Source organism: Bos grunniens, chromosome 10 (genome assembly GCF_055505025.1).
Source record: "Bos grunniens cultivar Pamir isolate PY7600 chromosome 10, Bosgru_T2T1.0, whole genome shotgun sequence".
NCBI classification, from domain to species: Eukaryota; Metazoa; Chordata; class Mammalia; order Artiodactyla; family Bovidae; genus Bos; species Bos grunniens.
In genome coordinates this window covers 24,254,618-24,269,069 of record NC_141174.1, presented here as the reverse complement: position 1 = coordinate 24,269,069, position 14,452 = coordinate 24,254,618, and the positions used below count along the sequence as shown (strand labels likewise).

The 14,452-nt window shown below is 41.6% G+C and overlaps 1 protein-coding gene across 30 annotated transcripts in view; it reads left to right on the top strand.

Annotated features, from left to right (window-relative positions):
• The first annotated feature begins 11,432 nt into the window (after positions 1–11,432).
• The window catches only part of PALS1 (protein associated with LIN7 1, MAGUK p55 family member), a 79,181-nt gene continuing 76,161 nt past the window's right edge, over positions 11,433–14,452 (top strand). For 6 of the 30 annotated variants that reach the window (XM_086320168.1, XM_086320156.1, XM_086320140.1 and 3 more), the window contains exon 1: positions 11,600–11,751. The gene's annotated coding sequence lies outside the window, so the exon portion shown is untranslated. Of the gene's footprint in view, positions 12,287–12,741; positions 12,779–13,150; positions 13,341–14,452 lie in introns of all 30 variants that reach the window. The other 24 variants (XM_086320162.1, XM_086320153.1, XM_086320149.1 and 21 more) reach the window with 18 other exon arrangements.

The following is a 14,452-nucleotide window of genomic DNA, read 5'->3' as shown; positions in this document are numbered from 1 at the left end:
CTTAACTGGGGTGGTATTAATAGTTACATTGGTATTTGCATTTACCTAACTTACTACTTTAAAGTGGATGCATTTTATTGCATATAAATTATACCTCAACAAAATGATTTTTTAAGGCAGTACTATATTTTTATAGCAAAAAGAAACCCTAGGAAGTTCATCCTGAAGTTGCAAATTTTTATCAGGTTTACACGCACACATACCCAAACTTGATTGCTCTTAATAATGTACTGAATTTTGTTCTTAAAAATAGATTTTTGGTCAGAGAAAATTCATAAATATTCCATAATTGAGTTGTTTCAACTTCTGCAATACTCATTCTTTACTATGTAACACGTAAGACAGGTTTATAACATTTATCTAAGATTTTGGAATTTTGTACTAGTACTCCTTTATCTTATTTTCCACATCTATAAAAATAGTTCATCTGATAACACATTGATTCCTCAGTACAGCACTGTCCAGTGGAATTTCTATGAGTATGAAAAGCTCAATATCTGTGCTATCCAATATGGTAAGCATAGCCTTAGAACAAAACTTTAAAGACAATGTCTATTATAAGAAAAAATATTTTCATGATCCATTATACTTTAATACAAAAATGTTTTAAACTATACTTTGGAAATCTTTCAATAAAATGAAGATAATGTTCTATGTGAAAGGATAAATGAGTGGTACATATAAATACCAGGTATTAATCTTGAGCATACCTGGTTGTCAAGTTAGGTGGAATTGTCTGTTAATGTCAATATTTAAGGAAAATTCAACTAAAGACCTAAAAGCTAATTACATGGCTGATTTGAGTACCGTGTTACCTCTCTAGACAGCAGATGATCTCCGTAATTTAGATATGAAGGTCAGTCCTTGCTGCTGCTAAGTCGCTTCAGTCGTGTCCAACTCTGTGCAACCCCATAGATGGCAGCCCACCAAGCTCCCCCATCCCTGGGATTCTCCAGGCAAGAACACTGGAGTGGGTTGCCATTTCCTTCTCCAATGCATGAAAGTGAAAAGTGAAAGTAAATTCACTCAGTCGTGTCTGACTCTTCATAACCCCATGGACTGTAGCCCACCAGGCTCCTCCGTCCATGGGGTTTTCCAGGCAAGAGTACTGGAGTGGGGTGCCATTGCCTTCTCCAATAATATTTGTTAGAAGGGCCTTTAGACATAAATAGACTGAGGCATCAGAAGTGTACCCTTGTCCTCTGTCACTGTTATCACCACAGGACTCTGAGCAACAGAGATGGCTATTACCTTTCTGGCTACTGGGAATGCTACTGGTACCACTTCATGGAACCAGGATAAAGTAGAGGAATCCCAGATATTCTGGCTAGACAACTAGCATGAGGGCTACAGGAAGCAATTTCCACAGTCATACATTTTACCTGGAAAACACATTTTCTTGTGCACTGGTGAAGTTTTGTAGGAGCAATTTTTAGATGAAATAAGATTTTATGGCTTTTGGAACTGATTTATAACCTCACCATAACTATAACTTGTCTGTTATTTGAGAGATCCTTGTATCATAGCTCAGTTGGTAAAGAATCTACCTGCCATGAAGGAGACCTGGGTTTGATCCCTGGGTTGGGAAGATTCCCTGGCAAAGGGAAAGGCTGTCCACTCCAGTATTCTGGCCTGGAGAATTCCATGGACTGTATAGTCCATGGGGTCACAAAGAGTTGGACATGACTGAGCAACTTTCAGTCACTCACTGTATCTTTAAATACATCAAGCAGGTCTAGAGTTTGCAGGGCAGGAATTCTCTGTGGATCACTGAACACCTAAGTAAAGGCATCTTACTAGGGCAAAAGCAACACGACTTCTGAAAGGGAAGACTCATGCCGCAGGAATCTATTAAAGTTCACTAAGGCTAAGTCTGAAGACAAGGGAGACTTTATAGAATTTTAGAGTATGAATTTATTTGAACTGTCCACACCTTTTGACAAAGTGCCATATCTAAAGTGTTTTGCTCTCTGTAGAAAGCAGCCCTGCTGTGGAAGTACGGCATTTCTTATGCTCATAAAAAAGAAAATAAGGGTTTTCTGCAAGGACCAGGGCAGGTCCTGGGTGGGTTTGGGAAAGAGTGATACAGCTATTGTTAGGGTGAATCGCAATAGATTGCGATAATGCTTTAAACATTATTTGATTTTATCTCAGTTCAGTTCAATGGCACCCCACTCCAGTACTCTTGCCTGGAAAATCCCATGGACGGAGGAGCCTGGTAGGCTGTAGTCCATGGGGCCACTAAGAGTTGGACATGACTGAGCGACTTCCCTTTCACTTTTCACTTTCATGCATTGGAGAAGGAAATGGAAACCCACTCCAATGTTCTTGCCTGGAGAATCCCAAGGACGGGGGAGCCTGGTGGGCTGCCGTCTATGGGGTCCCACAGAGTCAGACACGACTGAAGTGACTTAGCAGCAGCAGCAGTTCAGTTCAGTCGCTCAATTGTGTCCCACTCTTTGTGACCCCATGGACTGTAGCATGCCAAGCTTCCCTGTCCATCACCAACCCCTGGAGCTTGCTCAGACTCATGTCCATCAAGTCGGTGATGCCATCCAACTGTCTCATCCTCTGTTGTCCCCTTTTCCTCCTGTCTTCAATCTTTGCAAGCATCATGGTCTTTTCTAATGAATCAGTCCTTTGCATCAGGTAGCCAAAGTATTGGAGTTTCAGCTTCAGCATCAGTCCTTGCAATGAACATTCAGGACTGATTTCCTTTAGGATTGACTGGTTTGATATCCTTGCAGTCCAAGGGACTCTCAAGAGTCTTCTGCAACACCACAGTTCAAAAGCATCAATTTTCAGTTCTCAGCCTTCTTTATGGTCCAACTCTCACATCCATACATGACTACTGGAAAAACCATAGCTTTGACTAGATGGACCTTTGTCGGCAAAGTGATGTCTCTGCTTTTTAATATGTTGTCTAGGTTGATCATAACTTTTCTTCCAAGGAGCAAGCGTCTTTTAATTTCATGGCTGCAGTCTCCATCTGCAGTGATTTTGGAACCCAAGAAAATAATGTGTGTCACTGTTTCCATTGTTTCCCTATCTATTTGCCATGAAGTAATGGGACTGAATGCCATGATCTTCATTTTTTGAATGTTGAGTTTCAAGCCAGCTTGTTCACACTCCTCTTTCACTTTCAAGAGACTCTTAAGTTCCTCTTTGCTTTCTGCCATAAAGGTGGTATCATCTGCATATCTGAGGTTATTGATATTTCTCCTGGCAATCTTGATTCCAGTTTGTGCTTCATCCAGCCTGGCATTTCGCATGATGTACTCTATATATTTTTCCAGTGGTCATGTATGGATATGAGAGTTGGACAGTGAAGAAAGCTGAGCGCTAAAGAATTGATGCTTTTGAACTGTGGTGTTGGAGAAGACTCTTGAGAGTCCCTTGGACTGCAAGGAGATCCAACCAGTCCATTCTGAAGGAGATCAGCCCTGGGATTTCTTTGGAAGGAATGATGCTAAGGCTGAAACTCCAGTACTTTGGCTACCTCATGTGAAGAGTTGACTCATTGGAAAAGACTCTGATGCTGAGAGGGATTGGGGGCGGGAGGAGAAGGGGACGACAGAGGATGAGATGGCTGGATGGCATCACTGACTCGATGGACATGAGTCTGAGTGAACTCCAGGAGTTGGTGATGGACAGCGAGGCCTGGCATGCTGCAATTCATGGGGTTGCAAAGAGTTGGACACGACTGAGTGACTGAACTGAACTGAACTGAACTGAAAGTACTTATAACATGCTAGATTACCTGGTGGTTTTAAAAATATGTCCACAGATACCTGATGCTCCTCCCTTCAAGAAATGTGCCTTTGGGGCCCTTGCCTTGGATGTAGGCGGAACTTACTGGTTTGCTTCAGTGGATAAAGTGCACTGGGGGTGGTGTGGTTTTGAAGGCTAGGTCATTAAAAAGGCCCTGCAGTTTCTATGTTGGTTGTTTCTCTCTTGGATTGCTTATTCTGGGAGAGGTCAGCTGTCATGTCCTAAGGAAAAGTCCACATGGCCAGAAACTGAGGCCCCTAGCTGATAGCTACCTGAGGAATATTCCTGAAAGCACTTCCTCCTGTCCAACTCACTTCAGATGACCACAGGCCCAGATGACATCTTCTGGAGACCCCCATCCAGAGCCACCCAGCTGAGTGGAGCTCCTGCTTTCTTAACCCTCAGCAACGGGCATTAGGGGACTTCCCTGGTGGTCCAATGGCTAAGACTCTGAGTTACCAATGCAGGGGGCTCCGGTTCCATTCATGATCAGGAAACTAGATCTCACATACCACAACCAAGAGTTCCCACACTGCAACAAAAATCGAAGATCCCTTGGACTGAAACTAAGACCCCGTGAAATAAAATATTTTTAAAAAAAACATAAATTTACATTTGTGTGCAATTTTGCATCACAAAATCTCAATTACCCTAATTCTACTATAAGAAGAGCTTGTCCTTCTGGGTATATTTTATATAAGAACTTCTAGATGTTTTTTGAAATCTGTTAATATATTTTGGATACCCTTTGAAACAGCTCAATGTTCTCATTAAAGCTAATACAAATGTAAACGGAACAATAATTTTCCTAACATAGCATAAAGGAAAGGTAATTATTAATGTTCTGATGCTTTACAAGGAGCTGGCTCTTTTTACTGCTAAACACAATTGTGCTAAAAGATGATTTTCAAGGAATAATTGTTCAACTGTGTGTGTGTATGTTAGTCACTTAGTCGTATCCAACTCTCTGGACACCATGGACTGTAGTCCACCAGCTCCTCTGTCCATGGGATTCTCCAGGTAAGAATACTGGAGTGGATTGCAATTTCCTTCTCCAGCAGATCTTCCTGACCCAGGGATCAAACCCAGGTCTCCTGCACTGCAGGCAGATTCTTTACCATCTGAGCTATAGTTGAGTAATGGCTTTGACTTCTAGGTTACCAGATAAGAAGAAACAGGAAACCCTCAGTTTCCGCATACTTTCAAGAGTCTTTAAACTTTGGTTTGTGTATTACAAATTAAATTTAAGTACCAAAGAAAAAATCAACAGTTCACACATTTCACGATGATCCTAGGTGTATTCATCTCCTATTATAGACTTAAAAGAAAAAACAAAATCAGCACATTTGTATTCTTGTTACCAAAGTGTTCTCAGTTCTTCTGTGCCCCAAATCAATATCATAAGGCTTGGGACACTCCTGTTTGCTATTCCAGCCTCTTGCATTTGCTTCAAGTGTTATCCAGGGGCTGTGAGACCTGAAAGCTCTCAGTCTAAGTACTTGGTTAGTCAGGCCCTGGGACTAGCTTCACGCTGCTTACTTTTACTTGATTTAAAGCAGTTTATCTTCTCAATATGGTTTGAAATTTTCTTCTAAAAAATACTCTGGAAAGTGGCCCTAAAGTGTTCTCTGTGGTACTCCAGATCTCTTATTCAACCCAACACATTTTTAAAAATTTAGTTGAGGGCCAATGCATATTCTGTTTCCCCTGGAGTATACCACATGTGAAAGTTAGGACTTTTCCAGGAGAAAGAAGCTTATAGAGTCCCAGGTATCTGTTTCCACTGAGTTTTTGCAAAATCCTAATTAGAATTATCTCCTATATGTGATCTGCTATTTCCATCAGAAATCCCTTCCTCATGATAAGACTTCTCTACCCTATCTCATGGCACAGGTATGTTTGCTCTGAACTGACATATCCACTAAAGGGTCACACAAAATAAACCCTTATAATCTGTTAGGTGTTAGAAACAAGATATCTAAACTTGTCAGAGACATAAAAGTTCAGAAGTAAAAGTTAAGTGCAACAAAATAGTTATATTTGTTACTACTTTCAAAGGAACTTTTTGTTTTCTAATTCTCAGTCCTGTTAATCAGATGAGGATTTATTGCAGCAACTGGAATGACCCATGAAGCATAGGAAGGAGGTGGTGAAGAACAAATAGTTTTCTCTTTTGTGTTTGTTATACTATCTCCCTCCCTCAATACACAGTACTATCTAAGAGCAAAAACAATCATGTTTAGGCAGAAATTATTCTTAAGATGGGCTAGTCATAGGCCAAAATTAGACAAAGCTTAAGTTTTTCTTTGATCCTTTTATCATTCCTATTCCACATACTCACATCTGTTTCATTCATTCATTCATAAAATATCTGCCAAGTACTGTCTATGTATTCCCCTGGAGTAGGAAATGGCAACCCATTCCAGTATTCTTGTCTGGAGAATTCCATGGACAGTGGAGCCTGGAGGGCTATAGTCCAAGTGGTTGCAAAGAGTCAGACATGACTGAGCGACTATGCACGCATGCACACGTCCACATCTTAGGTACTGTTTAAGATACTGAGGAATCTAAAAATAAGTAGTGGTGAATAAAATAAAGTCCTTGCCATTACATTAAAAATAACAAATATGCAACATATCAGATGGTGAATAAATACAGTGAAAAATAAAGTTGGGGAGAAGGGATAAGGAGTGATGGAAGGTGGGGCGTGAGAGATGTTCTAGATTTTATCTAGAATAAGACAGGCCTCCCTGATAAGATAACATTTGAAATGAGACCTAAAGGAAGTGAGGGGAGAGTAAGCATATGGATACTGGATGTTTCAGGCATAAGAAAAAGCAAAGGCAGAGGCTCTGAGGCAGAAGCTGTTGGACTCTGTCAGGAGCAACAAAGATGCTAGCATAGCTAGCTAGTGGGAAATGAGAAGGAAAAGAGTAGTAAAAGTTGAGGTCAGGGAGATCATGACAGGCTGCAAGAGACTGAGCAGAGCAGTGACTTGATCTCACTTTTATTTTAGCAGGATCCCTGTGGTTGCAGTAACCAGAAAAGAAATACGGGTGGGAAGAGCATACTGCAGTCATTCAGGCAACAGATGATGATGTCCTGGAGTAGGGTGGGAGCAGTGGAGTTGGTGAGAAGTGGTTAGAGAATGGAAACATTGTGAAGGCAGAAATAAAAGAATCTCCTAATGGATTGAATGTGCAGTGGGAAAGCAAGCCTCAACAACTGGAAGAGTGGCATTACCATATCCTGAAATGCATAAAACTGGACGAAAATGAAAAGTTTGACGTATTAAATTTGTAATGCTCCCTAGAAATTCAGGAGAAGGAGGTAGCAACCCACTCCAGTATTCTTGCCAGAGAATCCTGTGGTCAGAGGAGCCTGTTGGGCTACTGCTGTCCATGGGGTCGCACAGAGTCAGACACGACTGAAGCGACTTAGCATGCATGCATGCATTGGAGAAGGAAATGGCAACCCACTCTAGTATTCTTGCCTGGAGAATTCCGGGGACAGAGGAGCCTGGCGGGCTGCCATCTATGGGGTCACACAGAGTCGGACACGACTGAAGCGACTTAGCAGCAGCAGCTAGAAATTCAAATAGAGATGTTGAGTGAGCAGTTGAATAGATGATTCTAAAGTTTAGGATAGAAGTTCAGGCTAGAGATAAACTTTGGGTTTATAGTGTAAAGGTGGAATTTAAAGCCACTGAGACTAGAGGAAATCATGCTGGGATGAGTCATAAAGAACATGATGATAAGAATATTTCACTCTGTTAATGCACATAGTGGTGGACACTGTTCTAAGCACTTGACATAGACATTTCATTTAGTCTTTATAACCACTGGAAATAGCTACTTTTATTATCCTCAATTTATAGATGAGGAAACCGAATCTTGGCGACACTAAGTGACTTTCTTATGATCAAACACCTAGTAAGTGATAGGGCTGTCTGTTCAAACCTAGGCAGAAAGAAAAGTAAACTATTGTACATGAGAGCCCTGAGACACTTCAGCTTTTAGCATTCAGGGGGATATAAAAAAGAACTAGCAGAGGAGACTGAGCAGGAGGATCCAGTGGGTAGGAAAAGAAGGTAGAATGGTACTTCTATTGTCCAAAGGACAAAAGGAGAAAATGCTCATGGGGGTCAAATGCTGCTGGTGGCTCCAGGAAGATGAGGACAGAACACTGACCTTGGCATTTACAAAAGTGGCTCTTTACAAGGCTGCTTTGAAACAGCGGTGGAGTTAAATCAGAGTGGTAGTGGGGGAGTTAAATCTCTCACAGTCAGAGAGGGTGTGAGAGAAGACATATGAGGCGTTAGGGTTCAGCTCTTTGGAGTTCAGCACAGATACCACTCCAGATCCAGTCATAGGTATTCACACATGGATATGAATCAAAGTGACTGGTGAGATGAACACATTAAAAAAATAGAGATTTGATTGGGAGCTTGGTAAGAAAAAGATACGGGTAACATTATAGTCCTTTTCAAGGAGAACAAACTTGATTTCCTTTCGCTTGGCATTCAGTCTTGGACCTTCCTTTGTTAAATAAGCTCCAAATTTGCTTACATCCTCCCTCCAAAATAAAAACTCTCCTGGGTCATGTTTTATTTCCTCACATCCTCAGCCTGGTACAGAACCAGCAAAAAAGGGTACAAATAAAAGTGTGATAGATCCTAACATCCTAAATATTGAATATCCTACCCTGAAGTTATTGTAGACTACTTGCTGTTCCCATAAAAAAGCCCATATTTGTCTCTGTGGACTGCACTCAGTCATTCAAATTGATTAAAATTTTATATCTATCTTTTAAAAGCCATATGTGAGGTCTTTTCCTATTATTGTGGGTGTTTTCATAGTAGTTTACTCTCCATCCCTATGGTCCCCTCACCCCCACCATTAGAAGTTAGTAAAGCTTCTCTTAGCATAAGACTACCTTCTCAAAGTCCTCAGAGCACCTTATTTCCATACTTTCCCTTGTATTTTACCTATGCGAACGTGTCTTAGCTTGTCTGTTCTCTTACCTTTTTATAGTCCAGGACAGGGACTGTCACCTGTTTTGATTCCCTACAGCCCAGTGCTTAGCACAGAGGGAGTAAGTACTCAATGTATGTATCTTAAATTAATGAGTGAATATGAAAGTTGATTGAGTTGAATTAATACTGATCTATACTGAATAATACCAAAGCTAAATGCAGACAGTGAGACTGCCCATTTCACATGGCAACAACCTCATAGTGTTCCTAGCTTAAGGTCATAATATTTCTAGCTAAGTTTATGAAAGGTTAAGAAGTACAGGACTATAAAATATCAAAATTATAACAACTAAGCCCAATTAAATTAGAAGTCTATGGTTTGTTGGTTTGCTTTCTGGGGTTTTTTTGCACTTAAGATATTTTTAGATATTTGTTGAATAATTAATATGCCTACTAATTTGTTGTTTCATAACTTCTCACATCTGAATCAGTGAGTATTCTTTTAACTTACATTATTTCTGATCACCTGGTTCATACAATTATGAAGTGATCAGGCTATTAATTCAGTTATGAAAATTCAGATTTCACTGGTACACAGAGGTGATAAAACCAAAGGGATATAATAACCTTCGTTAAGAATTTCATATCTAATGGTTAATGGTAGAATCTTGAAAACTGAGATTTCAGACTTCTTGCAAATATCTGAAATGCAATATTAATATATTTCCCCAAAACCTTTAATGACATAAAATAGCACAATACTTTATTACATTAACATGTAATAGAAGCTGTTGTCAGATGATGGGTTGAGCAGATGCCAAAATGAGGAAGGAGGAAGGGTATTTACTATGATCACTCTCCATGTTACACTTGATTTTACAGTTTGGCTTTCATTACTCATCCAAAGGACTTAGTTACAAATTTGCCAGGGTGATTCAGGGGGTGAACTGCTTTGTGACAAGGATAGACAATTCTTCTGACTGGAGCTTAAACCACAAATTGCCCATTTTATTCTATTTTGGGATGAATATTATATTTTTTCAACTGCTGATGCTATCCATGTTAGATTCCATATAAGAAGGAGACTTCCGGAATCTTAAACCTAGAAAGATAAAAAAGTAGTTAACTTGTTGATTTACACACGAGAAAACTGAGGCCAGGGAAACTTGTCAGGCATCCAAATCACAGAACTAGTTAACATCAAAGCTGAAACTCAAATCCAGGCACCCTGCCTCCAGTTTCTATACTTCCCATTCTTTGAGCTGTCCTTCATTTGCACATAAGACAAGTAATTTGAGTGACTTGGGGATTCTGGGAATGGCTCTATTCACCAGAAAATAAACTTTTTATTTGCCATAGGTTCTACCCTCTTTGAAGATGAAAATACCTTTAGAAAGTAAAAATAATAATTAACGTTTATATAGCACTTCACAAAGGAATGTCCACATATTTTGAGGCCGGTAGCTGCTATCTCAAAGATAGTTGTCAGCATTTTACTGGGATAAGATCCTGTGACAGAGGAGTCTAAACATCTGTGGAAGCGAGGGTTCATTTGGGTGGGGTCTTTTGCAAAACTGCTTGAGGCCAAGCAACTGGAAGGGATGGGTAAAGAGAGACTACTTTCTAAGGAGGCCATTTCTTTGAAAAGCTACATCAGTGATTCTAACTGGTGGTGAGTTTGTCCCCCAGAACATCTTTGACAACGTCTAGAGACATCTCTGATGGTCACAAATAGGGGTAGTGGTGGTGTTGGTATCTAGGGGGTAAGAGACCAGGGGGGATGCTGCTACACATCCTAGATTGCACAGAAAGAAAGTGAAGTCACTCAATCGAGTCCGACTCTTTGCGACCCCATGGACTGTAGCCCACCAGGCTTCTCCGTCTATGGGATTTTCCAGGCAAGAATACTGGAGTGGGTTGCACAGGACAGCCCCCAAAGAATTATTTGGCCCAAACATCAATACCGCTAAAGTTGAGAAACCCCGAGCTAAAAGGAAAACAAACAAAAACTCATCGAGGAACTAAAGGAAGTTTCTTGAATTATTACTTATTTCCGTATTTAACAACTTAGAAAAGGAAATCGATCTCTTCTCACACACATTTTTTCTTTCCTTTCCTTTCTGGATATGGCTAACAGTTTCCAGGGAATCTTGAAGACTGTTCATGTGGATTTCCTTGCACTGGATGTGGGTTGGCCCAGGTACTTGAGTTTTGTGCAACAGCTGTGGCCCTCTTCTGTGGCATCCTTCCTGTCTGGTTTTCAGAATTCGGTCCTAGCTGCTGGCTTTGTGAAGTCTTCCATGGTAGCAGAGAATTCTTTCGTGGGACACCACACGCATCCAGGTGTTCGGGTATGCCATGGTTCTTTTTTACACAAATGTTAGATTGTGTGACGTGCTTCACAGGACATGACGAGTAGCCTCAAGGGAAACCAGATTTTCTTCAGCAGCTGACGGACATTCGGGGAGATAAGAAAGGTCTGTAGACCGTGAGCCCGCCCACTGCGTCTTAGCGAAACCTCACGTCCTCACATAACCTGGCCAGTGAGCTCAAGCCAAAAGCAGTTCCCCAACGCCTGAAAGCCCGAAACACTTCGCGTTTTCCACTTGAGGCGCGCGAGTGCGCGCGCGGCCGGCCCCTCAGGAGCTGCAGAGCGGACCAATGAGAGGGCCCGTTCTCCGCGCCGGCTCGGGATTGGGCGAATCGCGCGAGCCTCTCTGCCAAACAGCGGGCAGGCGTGCAGAGGAGCGGCTGGGATAGGCGCGCCCACTGCGCCAGAGTCCCGGGAGCGCGTGCGCGGTCTTGCGCGGTCTCGAGGTGGAGTCACTGGCGGCGACGGCGGCGACTGGGGGTGGGGCGGGGGCGGGGATTTAAGATTGTGAGGTAGGGAATCGCGAGTTTCTGGATTCTTTATCCGGTATTTTAAGTGCCGCTGGGAAGCTGTCGTTTCTGCAGTGTTTAGAGGAGGCCGGGGCGGGAGGAGCGGGGGCCGCCGTGGCGCGGAGGTAAGAGGCTGACCGGCGGCGGCTCGGTGTGGCGGTCTTAATCAACAGGTTCCCGCGAGCGGCTGGGGGAGGCGCGGCCGCGCTCACCCCCTCCCCCACGCGCGGGCCAGGGCGGGACCCCGGGCTGCTTCGCGGGCTGCTCCAGGCAGCGGGAGCCCGGCCGGCAGCGGAGGGTGTTAGCTCAACCTTTGTCCCTCGGAGGAACGCTGCCTGGCGGTGCCCGCTCCCTCTGCCTTGGCTAACGACCCACCACGGCGGGTCTCCTGCCCGCCCGGCCCGAGGTGCAGGGAGGCGCCTGCCCTCTGCGCCCGCGCCTCGGGGTTCGCAACTCTCCGGACTCGCTCCAGGCCGGGTCCGGGATCTTGGCGGGGCGAAGAACACGGAACACTTTCCTCTGGTAGACGGAATGTAGTCGTCGTTTCTCTGCCTGACTCAGCTGCTGGTATTCGGCTCCTCGCTGCAGTCTTGAAACAAACAGTTCTTACTTCCTCGCAACCATTTTTAAAGAAAAGCCTAATCCCGTTCATGGTTTCTGGTAATTTAAGTTTTCAGATTGAAGTTGGAAGCTTGTAAATTGTTGTCAGCTGCGTTTAACGAGAGAGTTTAAACAATCTTGGGTGCAAATTATGTAACTTCCTAATGATAATAACTCACCTTCTGTCTAGTTGATTGACATACTGTAAGATGTTCAGAATTTAGGTTTCCGTCGAAAGGTTTTTCTTGGCAGTTGACGTTCAAATTAAAATCTCATACCTAGGAGGTTTTTAGAAGTAGTACATAGTGTGTGTTTTTGTCTCCGTTCTCGTTTAGAATTGTGAAAATTTAGATTTGGCAAGCCCTTGGAACAAACGTTTTGAAATTTCGATTTTAATGACAAGGTGAAAGGTGTTAATATTTGTGTTTTTTTAAAGTGTTACGTGTTAATGATAGTGTTCTAGTTATGCTTTTGGATTATACCAGAAATTAATAACCTAATAAATTCTTCAATAGGAACAAGTGGCATGCTGGTTATTGGTGTCTTTGAAGTGTAAGTATTGGGATAATGAAATTGTTAAATAAGCTCTTTTGGATAGTAGACTACTATTTACTAGATTTCTGTAGATTTGCATGTTACAGGTTTTAAAAGGCTTTTTATACTATTGTAGCAAGCAGAAGCTATTACAGTGTAGGAACTCTGTAGATGAAACAGGCAAAAAAAATACAGAAAGAAATTCATGATTTTATCTTTGTTAAAGTCAAGTAAACTTGCCATGTAGTTCAATGACTTCTGGCCACACAGACTTGAAGTTGAGAAGATTGACTCATTAATATTAACGTATTTTAGAATGATAAACTACAAAAGGATATGCAAATTTTACTTGAGGGTTGCCCAAGGTAGTAGTAGAACTTTCCCTCGTAGCTCTATCGGTAAAGAATCTGCCTGGAGTGCAGGAGACCTGGGTTTGATTCCTGGGTCGGGAAGATCCTCTACCCACTCCAGTATTCTTGCCTGGAGAATCCCGGGAACTCTGCCTGGCAGGCTACAGTCCATGGGATCGCAAGAGCTGGACACGACTTAGTGACTATACCACCACCACCAAGTTAGTAGGGTGAGTTTAGAAGTTTATATGCTCTTTCTGAATGATTATTATATGATTAAAAAGCTCATCACAGACATAGAAGAAATTTGGCCCTTTTTTGGTATCAGTATCCTTGTTGAGTTGGAAATAATCTTTAGTCTTTGTATAGTCTAACCTCTTCATTTTCCAAGAAAAAGAAAGTGAGGTATGTAGATTGATTAGTTAGCAGCAGAGTTGGAACTAAATGCTAAAATGCTTGCCTTATGATAAGTTAAGCTCTTCTGAAAAATCATATATGGAGCCAGCAGAGTTGAATTTTTTCCCTCATGCATTTTTTCTTTTTCTTTTTAAAATAACCACTAACCACAATTAATTCATTCCTTGACTGAAGGATTATTCTCAGTTTTTCAGTATTTCAGACAATGTTTAGTGAACATCCGTATGTGTATCTCCTTGAACACATTTGTAAAGTTTTCTCTGGAATGAATTCCTGGGCCATAGGTTGATGTGCATTTTCAACTTTGCCAGCTGCCAAATAATACTCTAAAGTTGTAACAATTTACAGACCTGCCAACAGTATATGAGTCACCCTTATACATTATCCACGTTTAGAATTGCCAGATTGGCATCAGATTTTTTAATTTGTGCCAGTTTGATGGGTGAGAAATGATATAATTATTTTCCTTCTCTAACAAAGGTTTTAACTTTATTTTTAATTTTGGTGAAGTGAAATTAACTCTTTTTGTTGTACAGTTATTTTGACAGATACATAGAGCTATGCAACTACCAAAATTGAGACACCCAGTAACAGTTCAGCCCCTGAAATTCCCTTGAGCTGCTCTTTTATAGTCTTTAACTGCTGGCAACTGATGTTGATTATTGTCTTTCCTTGTAATTTGTCTTTTCTAGAATATCAGGTAATGGAATTATATAGTGTTTAGCCTTTTGAGTCTGGTTTCTTTAATTTAGTGTAATACTTTGGAGTGTTTCTTGATGTTGAGTGTGTTAGCAATTCTTTATGTTGCTGAATGTAGTATTCCAGTGTATGGATGCATCACGATTTATCCATCTACCAGTTGAAAGACATTTGAGTTTTTTGTTTGAACTATGAATAAAGCTGCTATAAATCTTTGTTAGCAAGT